This window comes from Grammomys surdaster, unplaced genomic scaffold, assembly GCF_004785775.1.
Source record: "Grammomys surdaster isolate TR1022 unplaced genomic scaffold, NIH_TR_1.0 126133, whole genome shotgun sequence".
In the NCBI taxonomy this organism is placed as follows: Eukaryota; Metazoa; Chordata; class Mammalia; order Rodentia; family Muridae; genus Grammomys; species Grammomys surdaster.
In genome coordinates this window covers 1,801,781-1,811,968 of record NW_021620941.1, presented here as the reverse complement: position 1 = coordinate 1,811,968, position 10,188 = coordinate 1,801,781, and positions in this window count along the sequence as shown.

Here is a 10,188-nt window from a genome sequence, read left to right as displayed (position 1 = left end):
AGAGAGAGAGAGAGAGAGAGAGAGAGAGAGAGAGAGAGAGAGAGAGAATGGGTTATTTGGATTGAGCGTTCAGTACTGGGATGGCTATATTAGAGGCAGAACTCTCCTTTGCATTGGGGATAATTTAGAATGGGGATATGGCTCAATGTTAGAGCACTTGCTAGCATGCAAGCCCCAAGTTCTATCCCTAGCACCACATACACACACACACACACACACACAAATTGTAGTGATTTAAGGACATTTTGTTTTGTTGTTTTTCAAGACAGGGTTTCTCTGTGTAGTCCTGGCTGTGTCTATAGACCAGGCTGGTCTTGAAGTCACAGAGATCTGCCTGCCTCTGCCTCCCAAGTGCTGGGATTAAAAAACAAATAAACAAAAAACTATGGTGGTGGCACATGCCTTTAATCTGAGCACTTACTCGAGAAGCAGAGGTAGGCAGATCTCTGTGAGTTCAAGGCCAGCATGGTCTACAGAGTAAGTTCTAGGACAGCCAGGGCGACACAGAGAAACCATGTCTCAAAAAAAAAAAAAAAAAAAAAAAAAAAAAGCCTGCTTTGTTAATCTACTCACGTAGTACTGGCCTAGGCAATCTAGGAAGTATGCATAGAAAGGACCTAGGCTGGGCTTTAGGTATGGCCCCACCTCTTACTGTGTCTCATATCTTTTGGAGTCTCAGTTTCATTAATCCTAATGGAGGCTGTAGTTTCAGGTGCTTTGAAAGGGGAGGGTGTCCATGTGCTTAGGGCTTAAAGCAGTTCCTTGGGACTACGAGGCAAACACAAAGTATAAAGGGAAGTAGAAATGCCAATTCCCTGCCTGTAGTCACTTCAAGCATCTCTGGAGCTTGGTACTCAAGAGGCAGAAGCAGGAAGCTCACAAGTTCTAGGCCAGCCTACAGAGCAAGGCCCTGCCTCAAACAAAACACGATTCTTTGGCTCCTTCTGGATCTAGAGTCTTCAAGATTCCCCCCAGTTCTGGCTGTGAGGTCCTGGGAGAGACACATGGGGAGGCTCTGGCTTTGGTTGAAAAGCTAAGAATGGTTCAATGGTAGAGGAACAGTACTTGCTTAGAATGCTTGAAGCCCAGAGCTGGAGTCCCAACAGCACATTAACCGGACATGGTGATACATGCTTGTAATTCAGACACTTGGGGAGGTGGAATCCTAGAAAACCAGAAGCTCAACATTATCCTAAGGTACAGCTCCCGATACATAAAACCCTGTATTTAAAAAAAAAAAAAAAGGCTGGTGGATCTCTATGAGTTTAAGGCCAGCCTGGTTTATAGAATGAGTTCCAGAACAGCCATGGCTACAAAGAGAAACCCTGCCTTAAAAAAAGGGGGGGTGCCTTTGCCGCATACATCTTTGTGATAGCATAGTACCAGCACTTGGGAAGCAGAATCAGGCAGATGGATCTCTGAGTTCAAGCTCAGTCTGGTCTTCAGATGGAGTTCCAGGAAAACCAGGGATACACAGAGAAACCCTGTCTCAAAAACAAAACAACAACAACAACAACAAAAACTCCAAAGAAACAAACAAAGGCTTTGACTGATCGAGCATGCCTAGTAAAAAGGTCTGTGGATGGAGGCATCCCGACTAAAACACAGGTATGAATGTGTATGGACAGTCAGGGAAGCTGGCTGCCTGGCTGCCTGGCTGCCTGGGTGGCTGGCTATACCAAATCTGGGGATGGCAAGAGCAAGTTTCCCCACCCCAGAAGGCTTCCCTGTCTGAACCTCTGTAATTAATTGCCTGTGGCCTGCCTTCATGATCACATGTGGCCAAGAACTAGTCTTCAAATTCAGCCTGTCCTTTAATGAGGTTGTGCCCTGAGAAAAGATAGTCAGGTTTCTCCATGCCTCCACTTCCTCCTCAAAATACCTTCTCTACACAAGGCTGACGTGGGAGTTAGCAAGTCGCTGCTGGTAGACTGAGTCACAGGGTTACCGGAAGCTGATGCACAGTATTTAAAGTAGGCTCTCCTATAAGAGGTCCTTTTCCTTGTAGCAAATGACCCCAAGACTCGCGGCTTTAAAATTTATTTGTTCTGGATTTATTTTTTAGTAGATTTACTCATGCGGAGTGTTTGTATGTACTCCACAATGCTTGTACCTAATACCACTGAAGAAGAGAGCGTTGGCTCCTCGTAAACCGGAGTTGTGAGCCCCCGCGTGAGTGCAAGGCACCAAGTCCAGTCCTCTATAAGAACAAGGAGTGGTCATACCCACTGAGCCATCTCTCCAGCCCCATAAAGGTAATTTATTATGTTTTTATTTCTTTTAGCCAGGGCACTATGCAGCTCTCAACACTCATAGAAACACACCTGTCTCTTCCTCCTAAGTGCTGGAATTGAAGACCTGGATCACCATTCCTAGATTTCTTTCTAAGACAGAGTTTCTCTGGGCAGCGGTGGTATACATCTTTAATCTCAGCACCCGAGAGGGAGAGGCAGGTGGATCTCTGTGCATTCAAAGTCAGCCTGGTCCACAGAGCAAGTTCCAGGGCAGCCAGGGCTATGGAAAGAAACACATTAAAAAAGAAAAATAAAAACAAATAACAAGCCGGGCAGTGGTGGCACACGCCTTTAATCCCAGCACTTGGGAGGCAGAGGCAGGCGGATTTCTGAGTTCGAAGCCAGCCTGGTCTACAGAGTGAGTGCAAGAACAGCCCGGGCTACACAGAGAAACCCTGTCTCGAAAAAAAAACAAAAAAAAAAACCCAAAAAAACAAAAACAAAAAAAACCAAAACCAAATAACAACAACAAAAAAAAACAAACAAACAAAAAGAACATGCTTTCAGCTCTGACTGGCTGAAACTCATTTAGATTGTGTTGACTTTTAACTCATATGGATGCCTGCCTCTGCTTCCTGAATGCTGAGAATATATCTATAGCTATATATTTTTATGGAGCTAGAGAGATTGCTCAGTGGATATGAATACTTGTTTTTACAGAGGACTGGGGTTGATTACACACACACACACACACACACACCACTATACCCCATACCTGGGCCTTGCTCAGGATTTTGCAAATTGAATGGCCCTACAGATGCTGGGAAACTTCAAAGATGGCTCACTTGCCTTGCTTGGAAATATCTCTGGAAAGATTTCTTGACCCTACAGACATTGCTTCAGGCTTCCATGGAGAGTGCAGTCCCTGCTGGAAAGGACAGCCTGGGTTAAACCCAACTCTTTGGCTGAAAATGACAAAATCAACCTGGCATGGACACTTGCAAAGGGGGTAGTGGCCTCAACCTGGTCTGTCCCCGAGGCTGCATTGGATTTTTCTGCCTCTTTACGAATTCAGGGTCTTTTCTGCTGCATTGAGTTCTCTGCTTGGCTTTACCTTTTTTCTTTCTTCCTTTGTGTGTGTGTGTGTGTGTGTGTGTGTGTGTGTGTGTGTGTGTGTGTTTGACTGGTTAGTTGGTTGCTTGTTTATTTGCTTGCTTTTTGAGACAGCATCTCTACAGGTAGCCTTGGCTGTCTTGAAACTCACTCTGTAGACCAGGTTGGCCTCAAACTCAGAGATCCACCTGCCTCTGCCTCCTGAGTGCTAGGATTATGGGATTAAGGGCACGCACAAGGCCTTAACTATTTCTTTCCCTCCCTCAATTTCCTAGCTCTTAGCCGTCTAGAGCCTACCTTAGCCAGACATACTTCCTCCAAGGAGCCTTTCACACCTGGTGTTTCCTCCCTCACGTGTTTATTGCTCTGTATTCACAGGTACATCCATGTAATCACTTTAAATGTCTGTTCTGCTATAGGAACCCAACACTGTGATCATTGGAGGCTAGATAACTCTGTGTTGAGGGGTGTCCTATATGGTTTCATTTATTTTTGTTTTTATTTATTTATTTATTTATTTATTTATTTATTTATTTATTTATTTATTTATTTATTTATTTATGTGTGTGTCTGCATATATGCCATGGTGTGCTGTGGAGGCAGAGGACAACCTGTGGGAGTTGGTTCTCTCCTTCCAGTATGTGAGTTCTGGGATCAAACTTAGGTCATCAAGTTTGGCAGCCAGCGCCTTAACACAAAAACCTCCTCGTCTTATGATGACACGTGTCTTAGTCAAAGTTACTGCTCATTGATTGCACGCCACAGACCTGGACCATTGGATACACCTCTCACTGTAGTGTTGACTAAATTGAGAGCCGACAGCATCATCATAAGATGATCTGGACTCCACACCACTGGAGAAGCAGATACCAACGCCAAGACTCACTAACCAATGGCGTGTAGTTATAGTAGCAGAGCCAGGAGTCCACCCCAGGTGTGTCTGCTGCAGCCTCCCTCTGTGAGTCAACCTCCCGTGAGAGCAGGCAACCTGAGCATGAATCACCCTCCCTTCCTTGCAGCCTGGACCTTGGACTTGTGATCGAAGCATCAAGAGCCTCACCCCTTGAGGCCCAGACACACCTGAGTGAGGAGGGGACCTTGGGCAATCCACCAGCTGGGACACAGGAGCTCTCAGGTTAACACCTGCCCTAGGGCTCAGACAGGTTTCACTGAGAGCGATGAAGGAGATGATGCCCCAGAGCCCAGAGCCTGGCCAGGAGGGCAAGAGGTGGAAAGAGATGAAAACAATGCAGAGCCCCATCCGGGAAGTCAGAGCGTAGTTCTCCAGGGTGTGCTAGCTCCGTCTCTCTCAGAATGCCATTTGTCTGCAGTTCAAGGCTACTCAGATAACAGCAGAGGCACTGATAAGGACTTCCTTGTCTGCCCCTGCAGGTGGAGACTGGAACTGGCTTCTCAAGGTCAGAAATAAGCCCTTGCCTGACTGTGGATTCAATAGATTCTGTTGAACAGAAGAAGCCCGGATGTGAAGTCCTCCATTTTAAACGTATTGATTGCCAAACACTTCCAAAACTCCTACAAGTCAAACAAGCAGCACTGGGTTGGCTCCACCCACGGGGGCGGGGGGGGGATCAGCTTTACTGGGCTGACTCCACCCACGGAGGTCAGCTTTACTGGGCTGGCTCCACCCACGGAGGTCAGCTTTCAGGTTTCAAACTCAGCGCTCTCTGGCCAGTGACTAACTTCCTAGCCAGGCCCAGAAGAAGGCATTTGGAGGTAGTGGCTGACCTTCAGGAGGCTGTAGTACCAGATCCCCTTTCCTCTTCGGAGCTTATTTCCTCTCCTCCATGGAGTGGCTCTCCTGGCTAGGCTGGCTTTGGCCCAGGCTAGCCTGACTCACCTTGGGGACCTAGGCTAGTCTCTACTTTGTCCTCGTTGAGTCAGGGTGGAAAAGCAGCAGTGATACCTGCCTTCTTGTCAGAAATCAAGTACAAAGGGAGACTGACTGCATGCCACAGGAGACCCCATCTAGGCTGAGGTTAGGGAGGACCTCCGCCAGGTAACAAGATCCTGGCTTGAAATGTATCCTTGATATCTTCTGGTTCTGTGTGTGTGTGTGTGTGTGTGTGTGTGTGTGTGTGTGTGTGCATTATAGGCATGTGTGCATGCATGCATGTTCAGGTACATGGCTTCATGTCTTCCTCTATTACTTTCTTACCCATTTCCTCCTATCTGTGTCTCTGCCTGACCTCGCCCAGCACTGGGTTACAGCATGAGCAGCTTTTTTTATATCCTCAGATGTTCTATATCAATTTAATTTTACTCGTCATTATTGTGTGTGTTTATGTGCATGCCTCAGAGTATGTGTAGAGGTCTAAGGGCAGCTTTTTATTCCTCCTTTAAATCTCTTAAGATCTCTCTTATTTTTTCTTTCTTTCCTTCCTTTTAAAGATTTTACTTATTATTTTTATGCATAGGAGTGTTTTGCTTTGCATGCTTGACTCACATGTGTGCAGTGCCCGAGGAGGCCAGAACAGGGAGTTAGGTCCTTGGAACTTGAGATAAATGTAGTTGTGGGGCTCCATATGGGAAGGGTACCCTGCTCCTCTGTGAGAGCCACTAATGCTCTTAGCCACTGACTCTTTGGCCTCTTCTCTTGAGTCTGCTGTTGGGCAAACTCCAAGCTAGCTGTCCTAAAAGCTCCCAGTCATTCCCCTGTCTCTGCATCCATCTCACTGGGCATTACAGATTGCAGCCAGTACAGCTGGCTTTTTGTGGGTTCTGGGGATTAAACTTGGGTTGTCAGGCTTTGATTCCAAGCACTTTTACCTGTGGAACCATCTCACAAGCCTCATTGCCTTGCTTTGACTGTGAATGCTGGGGTCTGACTTTAGGTCCTCGGGTTGGCACACCCACTAAACAGTCTCACCAGCCCATTTGTATTTCTGCTGTGTATGTTATTGTTCTTGTTTTTGTTTGTTTGTTTTTGTTTTTCAAGACAGGAAAAAGCTCTGTGTAGCACTGGCTGTTCTGGAACTCACTGTGTAGGCTGGCCTAGAACTCAGAAATCCACCTGCCTCTGCTTCCCAAGTGCTGGGATTAAAAGGCATGTGCCACCACTGCCCAGCTGTGTTATTGTTCTTGAGATGGGGTCTCTTATATTCCAGTGTGGCTCAGACTCCCATGCACTGAGGGTGACTTTGAACTTCTGACCCTTCTCTTCTATCTCCTGCATGCTAGGAAACATGTACGCAGCCATGCCCAGTTTATGTGATACTGGGGTTTGGAACCCAGTACCTCATGCCTGCTAGGCAAGCATTCTATTAGATCAGTTACATCCCTAACACACACACTCTCTCCTCTTTCTCTCTGCATGTGTGTGAGCATGCATGTGTATATGGGGGGGGTGTATTGTTGTTATTTTGTTTTGTTTTGTTTTTTTAGATAGGGTCTTATTGTGTAGCCCAGGCTAGCCTCAAACTTACTATGTAGATCAGGCTGGCCTCCAACTCAAAGAGACCCAGTTGCCTCTCCAGTGCTGAGGTTAAAGGTGTGGGCCACTATGCCTAGTCTCCTTTTCTTTCCCTCAAGTTACATTTGTTTGTTTATTCCCTCTGTGTGTCCAGATGTCACAGTGCTTGTAGGCAGAGGACCACTCCCGGGAGTCACACCTCTCCTTTCACCTTGTGGATCTCGGGGATGGAGCTCAGGTCAGCAGGCTTGGTGGCAGTCACCTTTCTCTGCTGACCCATCTCACACCAAAATTTTGTTTTTGAAAATTACAGTTGCCAGGCAGTGGTGGCGCACGCCTTTAATCCCGGCACTTGGGAGGCAGGGGCAGGCAGATTTCTGAGTTCGAGGCCAGCCTGGTCTACAGAGTGAGTTCCAGGACAGCCAGGACTACACAGAGAAACCCTGTCTTGAAAAAACAAAAAAAAAAAGAAAAGAAAAAGAAAAAAAAATTACAGTTAGCTAGTTCTTGATTTTGTTTTTGTTTGTTTTTCCAGACAGGGCTTCTCTGTGTAGCCCTGGCTATCCTGGAACTGGCTCTCTAGACCAGACTGACTTCAAACTCAGAAATCCACCTGTCCCTACCTCTGGGATTAAAGGCCTGGACCACCATTGCCAGGCTACATTTACATTTATTTATTTGTGTGTGTGTGTGTGTCTGTTGTTTTCTTTCTTTTTAAAGATTTTCCTTAAACTTTTATATTTGTCTGGGCATGGTAGTGCATGCCTTTAATCCCAGCAGTTAGGAGACAGAGCAGGCAGATCCATTTTATTTCTCCTTTGTGGAGATCAGAAGACACCTTGTGAGAATCAGTTCTCTCCTTCATGAAGAACAGTATCTGTGCGTAGCTCAGGCTGGCTCCAAATGCACGATCCCTCCTTTGCCCTCTTCTGGCTGTTGTTGGTGCCTGCGCAGCCCACAGTACTCCTGCTGGAGGTGGAATTCTGGCTCTGTCTCAGAGAGCCAATTCTTCCACATTCTTACTCCAGGCAGTTGGAAGAGGTTGCCCAGCTGTCCTTCAGTGGGGAGGATGTGACTGAAGTCAAGGGCAGAACTCACAGACCTCATCCTGCTTGCTTTGATCACCGATTTTCGAAGCCACTGTAGAGCTAAGCAACACTCCCATTAGCTCTGCTCTCTGTAACACCCTAGGCACGGTCACTATGGTAACAACTGCAGAAGTGGCTCTTCAGGAACTCAGAAGCTTGTTTATCCACCTCAAATGAGCTGTTAGGGCTTCACTGTTAGCTGTCTGACAGATGACCTTTCACCTTCAGAGGACCTGTCTTAGTCAGGGTCTGTATTCCTGCACAAACACCATGACCACGAAACAAGTTGGGGTTTCAAATAAAGGGTTTATTCAGCTTACACTTCCACATTGCTGTTCATCACCAAAGTCAGGACAGGAACTCACACAGGTCAGGAAACAGGAGCTGATGCAGAGGCTATGGAGGGATGTTACTTTCTGGCTTGCTGAAGCTGGAACATGGTCCCCTTATTCTATTACCAGCTTTTTGTTTTCCAACTCCCCCACTGTCTAAGTTTGGCTGTCTTGGAAATTTCTCTGAAGATTGACCTTGACCTCAGAGATCTGGGGATTAAAGGTATGTACTACCATGCCAGGACTTAAGCTTTTCTTTACCTAGAACTTGCTCTTTCTCAGGCTGGCCTTGAATTCAGAGATCTACTTGGGTTTGTCTCCTGGGATTAAAGGCTCCATTCCTGGACCTAAACTCAGCTGGGTAGGATCTTGCCCCAAATCCCACTCCCTTAATCTGTTATCTCCTTGAACACAGGATTCTGCTCCATTCACTTCCTGGTGCCCCTTTAATACTCAAACCACATATTTTATATTTTCCTTTCTAAGTTTGCTATGCTTATTCAAAAAGCTCTTCATGAGACCTAACCAGAGAACAAAGTCTGTGATGGGCGTCTCTGAGACTTCCTTTGTCAGTGCAGTTAATCTGAGCCTCTTCACCTTAGCCTCAGCCAGACTCTTCAGACAAGGGCAAAAGAAACGTTCGTCACCAAAATACTACGAAAACAGTCTCTAGGCCACATACTGAAGTTCTTCTCCACTGAACCCTCTTGGGCCAGGTCTGCACAGTTCAAATCACTCACAGCAACAAAGTCTTCCATATCCCTACTAGGATCCCTTATTAAGCTCCACTTAAAGCATTCCATGGCTTTCCAAATCCAAAAATCCACATCCGTCCAAACAAAAGCACTGTCAGGCCTATTACAGCAACACCCCAGACCCTGGTACCAACTGTCTTAGTCAGGGTTTTACTGCTGTGAACAGACATCATGACCAAGTCAACTCTTATAATGACAACATTTAATTGGGGCTGGCTTACAGGTTCAGAGGTTCAGTCCATTATCATCAAGGTGAGGACATGGCAGCATCCAGGCAGGCATGGATGCAGGGGGAGCTGAAGAGTTCTATATCTTCATCTGAAGGTTGCTAGAATACTCTCCTCCAGGCAGCTAAGATGAGGGTCTTAAAGCCCACACCCACAGTGACACACCTACTCCAACAGGGCCACACCTAATAGTGCCAGTCTCTGGGCCGAGCATATACAAACCACCACAGGACTAAAACTTGACCCTGGAATCAAACAAGTGCTACTGTTGTGGGGCTCTGCAGCTGAGGAGCCATGGACTTTGACCACACACGTGAAGACCACAGGTTCTTCTCATCACCTCCCACCCCTTTCCCCACACCTCAGACGACACAGAGACTGCTCAACCCTATCCAGGAGGAAAAAGCAAGCAAACAAACAAACAAACAAACGAATCCCAAATCCCTTTGTATACCTATCCATGGGGAGGTAGAGTGAGTCCAGGAGATTCCCTTTCCTCGCATTCAAGACAACGGGTGAAGAACACTCTAGAGAGAATACTTTATAAGCATTAGCTGTCAATAAGAAAGCCAATGACCAATAAGCTGAGGGGGGAAATTGGAGGTGGGACACTAGGCAGGAAGAGAGAGGATTCTGGGAAATAGTGAGCGAATAAGAGCTGCTGCCAGAGATTAGAGCAAGATGCTGAGAGAGACGCTGAGGAAGATGTGAAGGAAGAAGCGAGCTGTGTCTGAAGGAGCTGACTGACATGAGGGTGTCCAAGTTCAGTTCCCAGCATCCAGCTCAGGTGACTCCTAACCACTTTTAACTCAGCTCCAGGGACCCAACACCTTCGGTATACAGGAGACACACATGCACTCTGCATACACAGAGGCACATTTAACAAAATGGTAGTAATTTCTCTGTAGAGAAAGCCCAGCTAGAATTGGAAGCAACCTAGGAGAGACAAAATGCAGAGGCCTTTGAAAGACCTCAGCTAGAGTTTGGGTGTACAAAGCTAGCAATTTCT